General features: G+C 38.3%; 1 protein-coding gene across 12 annotated transcripts in view; it reads right to left on the reverse strand.

Annotated features, from left to right (window-relative positions):
- INPP4B (inositol polyphosphate-4-phosphatase type II B) overlaps window positions 1–14,384 on the reverse strand; it is an 849,925-nt gene that overhangs the window by 398,911 nt on the left and 436,630 nt on the right. The window lies entirely within an intron of this gene.

Below are 14,384 nucleotides of genomic sequence, written 5' to 3' on the forward strand. Positions count from 1 at the left end.
TCTAATGCGCTTGTATCCAGTGTATTTTTTACTGAAATGAGGGAAAAATAATAATACAGAAGGAATATATTTTTAAACTATAATTTGTGACTTGTCATCAGAAAAAAAATAAAGAGCAATAAGTGACTTTTTATTCCCTGATTTCTTTTGCTCTAGTAACTAGTAACATGAGGGTTCACATTCTACTATGAGTGGCTGTGAGTGAGATGCCTACAGGCATCCCCAGCTTGTATTTGTACAGGAGCCAGGCAGCTTTCACTGTGCGAGAAGGAAATCCTCAGTGGAAGCATAATAATAAAAATAAATGGAGGGGGCCACATGCGGTGGCTCACGCCTGTAATCCCAGCACTTTGGGAGGCCGAGGGCAGATCGCTTGAAGTCAGGAGTTCGAGATGAGCCTGGCCAACGTGGCAAAACCCTGTCTCTACTAAAAATACAAAAATTAGCTGGCCATGGTGGTGGGTGCCTTTAATCCCAGCTAGTCGGAAGGCTGAGGTGGGAGAATCGCTTGCACCCAGGAGGGGGAGGTTGCAGTGAGCTGAGATTGCGCCATTGCGCTCTAGCCTTGGCAACAGAGCGAGACTCCTTCTCAAAAAATAATAAATAAATAAATAAAAGACTCAGTATCTCCAGTGAGTGAGACTCTATCTCAGAAAATAATAAATAAATAAAGACTCAATATGTCCAAGGAGGGCTAGGCACTGAACAAACTGGAAAGCTTATGCTATGTCATAAGATGGAACCTCTATACAAAGTCATTGCCTGAAAAAATGAAGGCCCACTGTGTCCTTGATTTTAGGATTTCTCCAAAGCTTGAAATCCCCAGTCATTATGCAGGTGAACACTGGAACAGCCACACAAAATACATCTGGTTGCTAGATTTGGCCAGAAGTTTTTCTGAGGAATAGAAATTGCCAAATTCTGGTCTTGATGCTTACAGCTACTACCTAGCCTCTTAGGAAGAGGGCACAGATTATCTTCTGCTCCAGTAGTTCCCATTGGAGAGTCCAGAGCTAAAAGGCAGGGCTCTTCAGGATTTTTGTGAAATCAAAGATACTGTCTACACCAAAATACTGCTTTTTATAAAATATCAGTTTGTTTCCTATAGCCATTATTTCAAAATCAGGTAAAGGCTATTGAGTCCATGATCCCTTCTATCATTCCAACCAATTTTGGCTGGAAGCCTGAAAATACCTCTTGACTCACATCAGAGAGCTCAGTCTCAGCAATGATCAATTTGAAGTAGAACACAACTGTTCATTCAGGTGCTTTTGAGTTCAGCAACACTGCTCGAATTCAAGTAGTTGTAAAGCATACATTAGACAATGGGGGTGTCAACGAGCAGGTACCTGCCCCAGGCTTTCATGAGAGTGGTGGTGTGAACCACTGAGGCACTGTGAATTGGTGGTCAACCCCAAGTGGCCATCTCTTTCCCCCTAAGAAAACTTTCTTCTGTGAAGTGAGGTCTTTTCTCTTGCCTCACTCTTACTTCATCTCTCTTCTTGCCATTCATTGTTAATGGAATCTAACAAAATTTATCCTCTTTCTTCCAGAACAAAGCAGTGGCCACAGGTGGGTGGAAATCAGTGAGGGGGATATGACAAGAATTTCCACATCTCTACAATTCTGTACTCAAAATTAGCCAAAGGAAATTTAGACTTAGAGGAGAAACCACATACCATAGCGTATAGAGGATAAAGAAATTTTTTTTTAACTTAAGATAAAACCTTATTTGAGAGAGCTATATATGACTTTGGATGAATTACTCAATCTCTTTGAATCTCTGTTCTAGCATCTGTAAAATGGAAGTAAAAGAACACACTTCATAAATTTGCTATAAAGACAATAAGGTAATGTATATAGAATGCTAATATATGAGTCCCTTTAAATTATTATTGACATTAATATAAATATAGTTATACTGTGCATTAACACAAAAATGGATTTTATCTATCCTACATTTTTATACTAATCATATGCTCAAGATATTCCAGATTGGTCTTAATTTTATATAAAGTTATTCTTTTTTCAATAAAAGCATTTGTTAAATATATACCTGTGATTTTTTTCACCTTCTTATTTTCAGATAGCTAAATATACATTTTTAAAAGCTCTTTACTGGATCATGTGTTAATTGTGAAAATCAGAGCATCATTAATATGCTTCTTTCTGTGAAATCAGATGTGTACACTTGCACTTGTAATTTTCACCTCTAATGAGGCATTTCCAAATGAGAAACTGACAATGGAGAAAGCAAACTTGACTTTCTCTCTCCCAGCATATGTACTACATGTAAATGGTCAACTCACCCTTTATGCAGGGGTTTAACTAGGAGGTTAGGGTTCCATTACTCAGTGGATGATGGCCCACAGGGGAGCATTTGCTTAACTACTGAGATGTCCCAAAGGGTCAGAGAAAGAGTTGCTTCTCTGCTCTGTACATTTCCTTCATCAAAAAGGAAGACTATGGATGCTAATAAAGCTTCTTTTTCTTGCAATTAAAACTAAATGTTACAGCTAGAGCCCAATATAGTCTGATAGAAGCATACCTTCGAGTCTAATGAAAGTTCACCTCTTATACCCTCTACAGACACTGCATAGGAGAAATGGGAGAGATAAATCCATGCCTATTAAGAGCAAAACGGGCCAGAGTACAGAGGACATTGGCATCCCAGAATAGAAAAGTGGCCTTAATACAAACAGGGGCCAGGCACAGTGACTAATGCCTGTAATCCCAGCACTTTGGGAGGCCCAGGCAGGCAGATCACTTGAGGTCAGAAGTTTGAGACCAGCCTGGCCAACATAGCGCAACCCCATCTCTACAAAAAATACAAAAATTAGCTGGGCATGGTGATGTGCGTTTGTAATCCCAGCTACTCGGGAGGCTGAGGCACGAGGATCATTTGAACCAGGGAGGCAGAGATTGCAGTGAGCTGAGATTGCACCACTGCACTCTAGCCTGGGTGACAGAGTGAGACTCTGTCTCCAAAACAAAACAAAACAACCCAGAGCTTTAGGGAAATAACCATTTGGCTTCCCGCCTCCCTCAATAGCACCATTCTTATCTCATCATCATTTCCCTAAGGATGCGCAAAAGACTTTTGCAGCCTAGGGGGCAGTTTTTTATTCACAAATTCTTAATGCTTGTTCTGGTTTCTCAAAACTGTCACACATATATCCTTCCTCTTTGTACTTCAGAAAATCAGATTCCACTAATCAACTGATAAGCCAATTTAGGTTATGTTTCCAGTCCAATAAATTATTGGACTCCATTTTATGGTTTCACAGTTACCATTCTATACGAGTGATTACATCTAGATTAAATCAGTTTACATCATACATTAAAAGATATATAGAGCACTTAAAAAGCCTAATAGCCCCTCTAATTACTTTATTAGTATAATATGCTTTTCTATTTTTAATCTCCTTTGCCTTTTTTTGTTCTTTATTCTTCCTTCCCCTCAAGAATTTTAAGACAGCAATTTTCTGAAGCCTAGGATGTCAACCTCTCCAGTTCAAATCCCCTGAGTACATTCAGAAAAGGATACTGCCTAGGCTCAGTGCACTACAATCCATGATAATTCAATCATATATAGTAAAATGGCAGAATGTACAGTGTTCCTGCCTATACTAATATCCACACAATGAGAATTGCACATGTAGTTGGAAATACTCTCTTCACTATTGACTATCTATTTATAGTTATTTCTTAGAAGAATATGGCTCTATATCATGCTGAGTTGACTTATGGCCATCAATATATATCCTCCCATCTTTCTTCTGTATTCTCTGTAAAATCTTTGAGTCTTTAGTTCATTGAGAGTTGCTCTCATCTTGTCCTTCCTCTCATTTTAGCTTATTTTCAATTGGGCAAGCCTGCTTTTTATAATTTTCCTTTGACATTATTCTTTTTTCTTCTCTTCTCTGCCATCTCATATTTCGTCTCCAACATTTGTTTTTCTCATCACTCTGAAAGACGAGGTTATCAAAGTCACCACTCATATATTTTATAAGACTTGGGACTCTAGGAATCAAGCACACACTGCTCTTAACAAACCACAGCTTCTCCCCTCAGTTCACTGGTTTTAAAGTCTTTATAAAAACAAAACAAAAATGTGTTATGTTCTCCTTAACTTTTGTGTGGGAGATTTGAATTAGCATGCACTTCCTAAAGGACCATGTATCGCTGCCAACACAAGAGATATTGGTTGGAAAAATAAGAACAAATGTATAAAAGTTGGCATTAAAGAAATTAGAAAATGTGTAGGTTTTTTTAGTTTGTTTTCTTTTGTCTTTTAAGGCACTAAGTTCTAAAAATTAATGTCCCAAATTCAAAGTCAGGGTCTTTCTCTCCAAGAAAGACAATAGGTATATAAAGGAAAACAATAGTACTAATTTTAGGTTTCTAAAAGGTCAGCGGATAAAAGCAATTCAATGTTTAAGATTAAAAGAAAAGAAATCAACCTAAGGAATCAGTACATACATACACATAAACTAAATGAGTGAATAAACACACAGACAAATAAATAAAGCCATCCTAATGCAAGAATCTCTTAGGCATATTGAAATAATGCTAGATACTAGTATTCCTACCTTGCAATCATAAAATGCTAATATTTTCCATATTTTAGGGTTTTTATTATTAAAGATAAAATATAAAACATGAAAAGAAGGTGAGGAGTGGCAGGAAGCATAATTTGCTAAATGCTTAATATGTGCCAGGAAGTATTGGCCTTAGACCCTTTCCTTGTGTTAGCTCACATCTAGAACAACATGCCTATTGCTGCCTCACAGTTCCATTAGTTCCATATTCATATTTTTAACTAACCAGCCAGTCAATATTTGTGGTTACAGTGTCTGGCTCAAGGGTAAATACTACCTTTTTATTTAACCAATAGCTTAGTATTCAGCAATCTGAGTTAATTTGTTTTCAATAATGTCATTCTGCTTAGTCTGGTTGTCTGCATATTCAATGGTGATTTAGCTTTGCAACAAGAATTTTAAGACTCTCAACCCTCTGATAATAGAATCCAAATAAAACTTGAGGAAAGGATGAATCTAATACCATGGGGAGAAAACAGATGACAGAGTTATTGAGGAATATAGGTAATAATTTGCAAGAGGGAATTTAAGAGATTTTATTGTAGAAATATTGCTTTAGAATTCTTGCCACATTGAGATTTGAGCACCACTGCTCCTAAATTTCTTTACAACTGATTCACTTGTAAATTAAACTGATTTCCTTGAAGTAAAATATTAGATTCAGATTGTTGGGAAATAAGCCCTGAAATAAAGTTTGTTATTTTTTTTACCATCCTATAACAGAACAATATTAAAACATGTCACCATATTTTATGTGTGTCTCTGTGTGTGTTAAATAGAAATGTGCTGGTCTTTTAAAGAAAAAAAAATGGCTGAGAAGATAAAATTCACTTCTTTAGCTGGGGATATTATTGATACTAAAATAAACTTCACACCCAGTACCAATTCTCAATTTAAGTATCACTGAAGAATCAAGAGGGAAAGAAAAACAACACAACCTCTGCCTGGAACAATGGTGCTCTCGGGAAATGCTCTTGGATTGTCTGTGCAGGGAAAAATGAAGATACCAGCTGTACAGCAGACAGCTTATTTGCATATGAAAAGAACAAATTTGGTTCAAATCATTGTTGTCAGTACCAGAAGACTCCCATTCTCAAGCTTATGCCCTGCTCCCTTAGCTTCTCAGGTCAGTCCTCAGAAAATCCTATTTTGTCTTGCTTTCATGAATATTACCTAGGTGGCTGAGACACCATCCTCAAGCAATTGAAATAAAAACAAGTCTGTGCCCGTATCTTTTCTGGTTTTGATATCCCACACTTCACGCCATAAATTCTAAGCTGGCCTAGCACCGCCTATCGTTGCATTCAGACTTGGCTCTTTTTGTGCATGCTCCAAATCCAAGTTCCACTTTGGAAACAACAAGTGTTTGCAGCTTTCTGCTGCTCTTTTCAGTGGGAACATATGTGCTGCTTAAGAAAGGATGAAAATGTTATTCCAAGAAGGAAAGCAGGTCCCCCCTGAATACTAAAAGCAATATTGTGAGTCGGTTCATGGAAACCTGTAGTGTTAGGATTAGGCTGAAGAAGTAAGTGGAAAAAGAAATGCAAGGAACTACCTTAATTAAGCCTTTTACCACCTCTTCTCCAGGAGCCGAAGTGGCAATATTTTTTTGAACAACTACCACTGACATGGGAGCCAATAGGATTTCGGTCCAGTACAAGCATATGGCCCATGAGTGGATTCAGCAGTGCACATAGGTTATTGGGGAGGGGCTGCTTCCCTGACCTACCTCTGAACCAAAAGATGAGGCCAGTGTGGCTGGTGGAGAAAGGTTACAGGAAGGGTGGCAGGAAAGTCAGGGCTTCAGTTACCAAAGGTGGATGGCTAAGGGGAGTGGACTCAAGATGGCTGGACTCTGAGTGAGTGCACAAAATGGTGTCAGGCAGATAAACATGAAAAAATGCTATCTTTTCTGCTTCTCACTGGCCGTCAGAGAGATGCAGAAAAAAAATCATCACTGGCCATCAGAGAAATGCAGATCAAAACCACAATGATATCATCTCACACCAGTTAGAATGGCCATCATTAAAAAGTCAGGAAACAACAGGTGCTGGAGAGGATGTGGAGAAATAGGAACACTTTTACACTGTTGATGGGAGTGTAAATTAGTTCAACCATTGTGGAAGACAGTGTGATGATTCCTCAAGGATCTAGAACCAGAAATATCATTTGACCCAGCAATCCCATTACTGGGTATATACCCAAAGGACTATAAATCATGCTGCTATAAAGACACATGCACACGTATGTTTATTGCAGCACTATTCACAATAGCAAAGACTTGAAACCAACCCAAATGTCCAACAATGATAGACTGGATTAAGAAAATGTGGCACATATACACCATGGAATACTATGCAGCCATAAAAAAGGATGAGTTCATGTCCTTTATAGGGACATGGATGAAGCTGGAAACCATCATTCTCAGCAAACCATCACAAGGACAAAAAACCAAACACCGCATGTTCTCACTCATAGGTGGGAATTGAACAATGAGAACACATGGACACAGGAAGGGGAACATCACACACTGGGGCCTGTCGTGGGGTGGGGGGAAGGGGGAGGGATAGCATTAGGAGATATACCTAATGTTAAATGACGAGTTAATGGGTGCAGTACACCAGCATGACACATGTATACATATGTAACTAACCTGCACATTGTGCACATGTACCCTAAAACTTAAAGTATAATAAAAAAAATGGTGTCAGGCAGGTATTTAGGAGTTTGAGGGAGAATAAAGAAAATAGGGGCTTGGAATGTTGTCTTGAGGAGTTGACAGTCTCCTGAGGGAATTTGTTTGGGCAGGAGGTAGCAAGCAGACAGAGAGGCAGCTGTTCAATCCAGATGACTTCATATACAACACACTGACTCATGGTCTGGGTTTTACCAAATCCTGAGCATGCTTTCCCAAACCAAAATATTTCAGGAGAATTGCATTGTGCAGATGGAGGTTAAGGGCTTGAATTTTAGGAAGTGGTGTCTAAATTAAGGTTTAAAATTATTTAAGTAATTTTTTTTTTCCTGAAAATTTGTTTGGGCTTAATGGCTATGTGCTATTGCTCGAATGCCAAATATTTTACCAGTAGAATTAAATTATTAAGTTGAAGACACACAAAAAGACAGATTAGGAATTAAGAGGAATAGGGAAGAATGAGAAAAATAGATGGTTCTAGGGGCATAACGAGCTTCTCATTTTATTATCTCCGTCTAGATCATCCTTTGGGCAAGAACCAGTTTTGAAGCGCTTAAAGAAGATAACTCCAGTTTCGCTTCAGTCATCAATCATGTGTGATTCCGTGTAGGCAAAAGACAATCTCAATATTCATTTGACTAACTAGGGCTTTGAGGGTGTCGATTCTTCTGTCATAAGATAGTTGACTCACAGGAAATAAAACAAGCTTCATACAGATAAGCTAAAGCTAGAAATGACTAGTGATCCAGGATATAAGAACTAAGAGAAGGAGGAGTTTATAAATGAGAAAGCAAATCTGGGCTGGCTGGAAAGCAGTGGGTCTAATTATTTGGAGCAAAATCCACAAATTCAACAGTTTGTGAAAGCAACCTAGATCAGACAACTTCGTGGGAAAGAGTAGTTCTAAGAGGATCAGTGTTTGAAGGGAAAAAGAGCATACTTCTCAGAATATTTGGGATCTCCAGGGAGAGCAGTTCAAATGAAAGCTCAGCAGAGTGGCTGCTAGCTCAAAGTAGAAAGCCTCAGAGCCCTAGGCATACAGGAAGTTTCAGAACAGAAGAGTAGTTTACACTACTCAAATTAAATTAAAAAGAACCTCTTCCGGGATGCACTGTAGCCTAGGCAAGATGAGAATATGATGCACCTTCCCTTCTGTTTAAGGTTTCCTTGGCAGTTCTTACTTGCTCTGCGTTCCAAATTGCCAAAGTTGAGGGCCATAGATTAGTCCTGACTGTGTGATTTTGGGTTTGTTACGGAGTCTTAGTATCTTAATCTGGAAATGGGGATGATAATTATGTTTATTCTCACTTAGTGCTTGTGTGGATCCAATTAAATAAAATGTGTGAAAAAATGTATTAAATTCCTAACAATGTATGAGTAATATACTTCTCAATTTCATCTATATTAGCTCAAACAACTTGCATAATAGGAGTTATTATTTGCAATTCACAGATAAGGAATCAGAGTTTCAGGGACAGAAAGGGATTAACCCAAGATAATAATTAGAATAATACCATTGGGGAATCACTTATACATCTAGCACTATTCTTAGTGCTTTAGGGATGCTGTCTGATTTAGTTTGCAAAATGACCCAGGAATGATGAATTTTTCAGGATTTTTGAGGCAGTGTCAGGATCCAAAGGCTCTCTCAGGCTGGCAGCCCAAATACCAGCCTGGCCCTGACTTTCCCTCACGGGCACATGTTGTAAGCTAAAATTTAAGCTCAAATCTCCTTATGTCAGTCTATTTCTGTTATTTCAGTTGTCTGTTCTTGTTGTTATTTGTATATGTCTGTTCTTAAGAACATTTCTGCAAGAAGATTGGTTGCTTCTTTGATGCTGTCGTGACATAGGAATCTTCAGGTTACATTGCAATAATTTTGGCTCCCCAATTCTACACAGATATGCAGTCAACAGATATGCAGTCTAATTACAGAACTCAACTTGTTCACCTCAGCCTATAAGCTGATTCTTCTTGTCAATTTTTCTCTAAAAGAACCCCAAGGCCAAAAGACTCTTTCTCTAAAATATAATATATTCATTTGCAAACAATGGAATTTTAAAGGTTAAATAATTATGTTCATTTGAAATTTTAAAATGGATTACTTTTTACAAATAGTTGCGTTGGCAATAATTATGAGACACTTCAAGCGAATATATAAATATATTGATTTATTTTATGAATAAGTGTGTGAGGATAAAGCAATGGAATTCATGCATATCAGCCCATAGGTATTTATTGAATGTCCAAATGTGCCCAATATGATTCTAGGTGACAGTTTCACAGCATTGAACAAGAAAATAAATTCCCCATTTTATGATGCTTATAGTCTAGTATGACAAGAAATTTTTTAAAAAAACAATGAGAATTCTAAACAGTGTAATAAACTTGAGAGTGTTAGGGACTGGTAGATCAGGCAAATGTTCTCTGATGAGGTGGCATTTGAGCTGTGACCTAAAACATACCAAGGAACCAGCTAAGGGGGGACAATAAGTATGAAGACCCAAACATCTGACCTATTTGAGAAGCAGAAAGAAGCCCCATGGGTTGATAGTGAGCTAGAAAATTAACGCAAGGTAAGGTGAGAATGGCCTGTTCCTTAAGACCAATTTTGATTTTACTCTAAGTAAAATTGAAGCCATTGGAAGATCTTAACTAGGGGAGTAAAGAAATTACATTTCCATTTTTAGAAGGCTGGCTGTTCCATCAGGAAGAGACTGAGCAGCGACAAGAATAGAAACAGACTCACGAGGACTTGCCTGCTGGTGCAGGTGAGAGTTCACAATGGCTTGGAATTGAAGGACAGTGGTGGGGATGGAAAGAGGTGGTGAAATTCACAACATATTTTCAACCTAGAACTTACAGGACTTGATGGATTTAATGTGAGGTTAGAGAAAAAGAAGAATCAAGAAGGTGTTATGGTTTCGGGATTTGAGTAACTAAGTGGATGGTGGTGTGTTTCATGGAGATAGATATCATGGGGGAATAAAATATTTGGGGGGACAAAAGTAAAGATTTAAAAACTCAGGTTTTAGCCATCTTAAAATTTTTAAGATACCTCCTAAACAAGCGAGTGGTGTTATCTGGTAGCCAGTTGAATATGGAAGTAGAAAGCTCTGTGGAAAAGTAAGAGCAAGAGTTACAAATTTTGAAAACAAAGGCTTATAAACATTACCTAAAGCTGTGGGCCTTGGAATTGCTTAGAGGGAAAAGTAATTTGCATTGGGATAAAACTGACATTCTAAATTTGAGCAAATTTTGACTTGGGAATACCCATATGCTCAAACTGACTTCTGCCACCTTATCACTGTGGATAACAGCTGAGAATAATCTCTTTGTCACTGGTAGAGGTGATGGAGGAGTAAGGGACAGAGAACTTAAGCTTTGGGCTTTCTTCTACCAGAAATGTCACTGCAGGCAAGTCACTTAACCACTCAAAGATTTAGTTTCTTCCACTACAAAATAGGAATAACATTGCCTTTGCCAACTACAAAAGCTCAAATAAGAAGCATTTGAGGCCGGGCGCGGTGGCTCACGCTTGTAATCCCAGCACTTTGGGAGGCCGAGACGGGCAGATCACGAGGTCAGGAGATCGAGACCACGGTGAAACCCCGTCTCTATTAAAAATACAAAAAAATTAGCCGGGCGTGGTGGCAGGCGCCTGTAGTCCCAGCTACTCGGAGAGGCTGAGGCAGGAGAATTGCTTGAACCCGGGAGGCGGAGCTTGCAGTGAGCCGAGATTGCGCCACTGCACTCCAGCCTGGGCGACAGAGCGAGACTCCGTCTCAAAAAAAAAAAAAAAAAAAAAAAAAGAAGCATTTGGGGGAAAGACTGTTTTGTACAACAGAAATGTAAGAGAACTTATCTTTAATCTTGCATTGCACTCCATTAGGTCTCTTCATGTCCCCATGGCCTGGTCCCCAAGTGACTTAGGATACATTTGGATGCCATCTGCTCAAGAAGAAGACTGACTGACAAATTTCAACCACACGGACAACAACATCAGGGGACCTCTCTCTCTCCCAACCCTGGTGGCTTTTGATTTTACAGAAAGCAAAAGCATCTGATAAACAAAGCCCTGAGGTAGTCCTGATTCCTCAATTACCCCTAAGTAGCAACAGATGCTGCACAGAGGGACCTGCTTCAGTGACCAATGCTCTCAGTAATTAGACAATGGAGGGAGAAAGTAATTAGGTAAACCGCACAGAAATAGAAATAAACTGTATGGGATAAGTTGGTCATGGATGAAAGATAAATTAAAAAAAAGTATAAAGGAAACATCTAGGAAAAAATAACTAATAAATAATTTGCTTAATCCATGTTGAATAATCAATTTAAGCCTGTGAAGTTAAACCTGATTAAAGACATCCGTTAATTAAAAAGTTCCTACAATGTATCACTTAGAAAGAAACATGACAAGAAGAATAGATGTATTTTATGTCAACACAGTTCAGTTAAATGATACAGTCCTAGCAAGGAGAAGTGGGAGAGAAAAGTTTGAGGTCTTATATACTTCTCATTTATTAATTGATGTATCATATCTCATGTCTGCAGGGTGCACCAAATGAGAATTTAAACCAGTGTCACTAAGAACAGGCTGCAATCCAACTGCAGAACATGCTAAATTTTGGTCACCAGAAAACCACTACCCACCCAACAGATTTGTAAAGAAGCTCTAATTGGTTCATTTTCTCTTCTTTCAATTAAATAACTATATCAGAAGTGCAAAAACCTCATGTAGGCCTTAGATAACCTTTTATTGCTATTCTTTTTCCCATTCCTGTACTTTTAATCATAGACCACAAAGAACATGGCCTTTGGAATTAAAATCCAGATTGCTCCACATTCTAGATATAGGCCTTCACACAAGTGAATGAACTTGTCTGTGAAACATAGGTAATGGGAAGCAACTGTTGAGCCTGTAATAGGAACAAAGGAGAAAATGTCAAAAGTGTTTAACGCCTTGTGCTTAGAAGGTGTTCAGCAAGTGATGGCAATTACTATGCACAAAAGTGCAGTGGCTAGACTCCCTGCTCAAGGAAGTTTTGAGTGTGGTAAAGTGTTTTATTCAAGGAAATATTAATCATAGGTTAACCAACCACTTACACTAACTCATTTAATCATCACAAGAACTTTATAAGGCAAATAATAATATTTTCCAGATAGAAAATAGAGATTCAGAAACATTAGGCTATTTTTCTAAGGCCTTATAGCTATAGAGTAGAAAAGATAGGATTCAAACACTAGCAAGTTGGCATCATACTCCTAGTTCTTAGTTGGAAGCTATATTGCCTCCCTACTTAGGCTCAGTTTCAGCCTGGAATGCAAATCCACTTCTATTTGTTGTCTTTATTTTTGTTGTTGAGTTGTTGGTGAACGCTTGTTCTGAAAAATAGCTCCTCAAAAGTACTGCTAAGTTATCCGATGCTCTCAAAATTGACATAGCTCAAAGAAAGGCTCAATGGGACAATTATTGTCTATATAAGTAGGCAATTAGAGGCACAGCCTGCCTAAAAAAATCCTCCCTGTCCAGCTCAGCATGGCCTGAGCCTCCTCTGAGTTTCATCTAGCACAGCCCCAGAGGCAGTAAGACTCAATACTTCATGATACCTACATATAATTTGGTGGCAATAAAGATGTTTAAAGACTTGTGTTCATTTAGAATTTTAAAATGAGTCTCTGATATACATGCAACAATTATAGAACATTGCAAGAGAATTTTTAGAGCTTTATTTTACAGTGGAATTATAAGCAATAAAGAGAGAAATGTAAATGAGCATTAAATGCATCACCTTGGAAAATGAGCTCTAGGATTTCATGTATTTTTCTATTTCTTTTCTCTGAATTCTCTCATGTTCTTCCTAAACCAACTGAAATCCTGCTCATTCTTTAAGACTTGGTCCAAATGCCTCTTCCTCTGAGATGCTGTTTTTGATGCCATTGTTATAATGAATTATACTTGCTCAGCGCTTCCATAGTTTTTGGTTTATGCCTTTATTTTGCCTTTACCACAATCTGCCTGACATTATTAAAGTTGTTTATCCTCATCACCTCCTGAAAACTCCTAGGCAGTACGAATCAATGAGGAGGGGGATATTGCCTGATGGTTAAAAGCAGGAGCCTCCGAATCAGACAAAACTCAGCTTAGATCCTGACTCCATCATTCAACTGCTGTAAGATCTTTAGAATGTAGACCTTTGAGAATCTGGGATTCTTAATCTGTCCAGTAATGATAATATGGGGGAGATATTATAGTATGAACTCAGACTCCTGGGTTCAAATCTTAGGCTCACTACTTTACCGGTTTATATCTAAGTTTCTTACATAGAAATCAGGGATGATAAAAGAGCAATTACTCATAATGAAATGATAAGAAGTAATTAATATATGTAAATTATTTAGAACAGCATATGGCAAACAAGTAAGCAATCAATAAATGTTAGTTACTTTTAATATTATTATCCTGCAAAGTTGTGGTGAGAAATACATGACATGCTGTTTGTAAAGTTAAGCCCACAATAGATGCTGAAAAAATGGTAGTTGTTGCTGTGTCCTCCTAGGGCTTTGAACAATGACTTGTCATTAGAAGGTGCCCAGAAAATGGTAGTTCAGGGAAATGCAATGTTTAATAAGGGATGTGTTATACTATAAGAAGCAAGAAGGTTAGGTGTGGTGGCTCATGCCTGTACTCCCAGCACTTTGGAAGGCTGAGGTGGTAGATTCACTGGAGCCCAAGAGTTCAAGAACAACCTGGGCAATATAGTGAGAACCCCCTCTCTGCAAAAAATAAAAATGAAAAAACTAGCCAGGCATGGTCATGTGCACCTGTGGTCCTAGCTACTTGGGAGGCTGCTGGTGGAAGGATTGCTTCAGCCCAGGAGTTGCAGGCTGCAGTGAGCTATGATTATGCCACTGTGCTCTAGTCTGGGTGACCGAGTGAAATCCTATCTAAAAACAAACAAACAAACAAAAAACAAAAAACAGAATCAAGAAAATGGATGGCAATCAACTTATAATGAGGCAGCAAAATATAAAGTAAGGCAAGCACAGGCCTTGTTTAATTCTTAGCAGCTGCTTCTCTTATTGCA

This window comes from Symphalangus syndactylus, chromosome 4 (assembly GCF_028878055.3).
Source record: "Symphalangus syndactylus isolate Jambi chromosome 4, NHGRI_mSymSyn1-v2.1_pri, whole genome shotgun sequence".
Lineage (NCBI taxonomy): Eukaryota > Metazoa > Chordata > Mammalia > Primates > Hylobatidae > Symphalangus > Symphalangus syndactylus.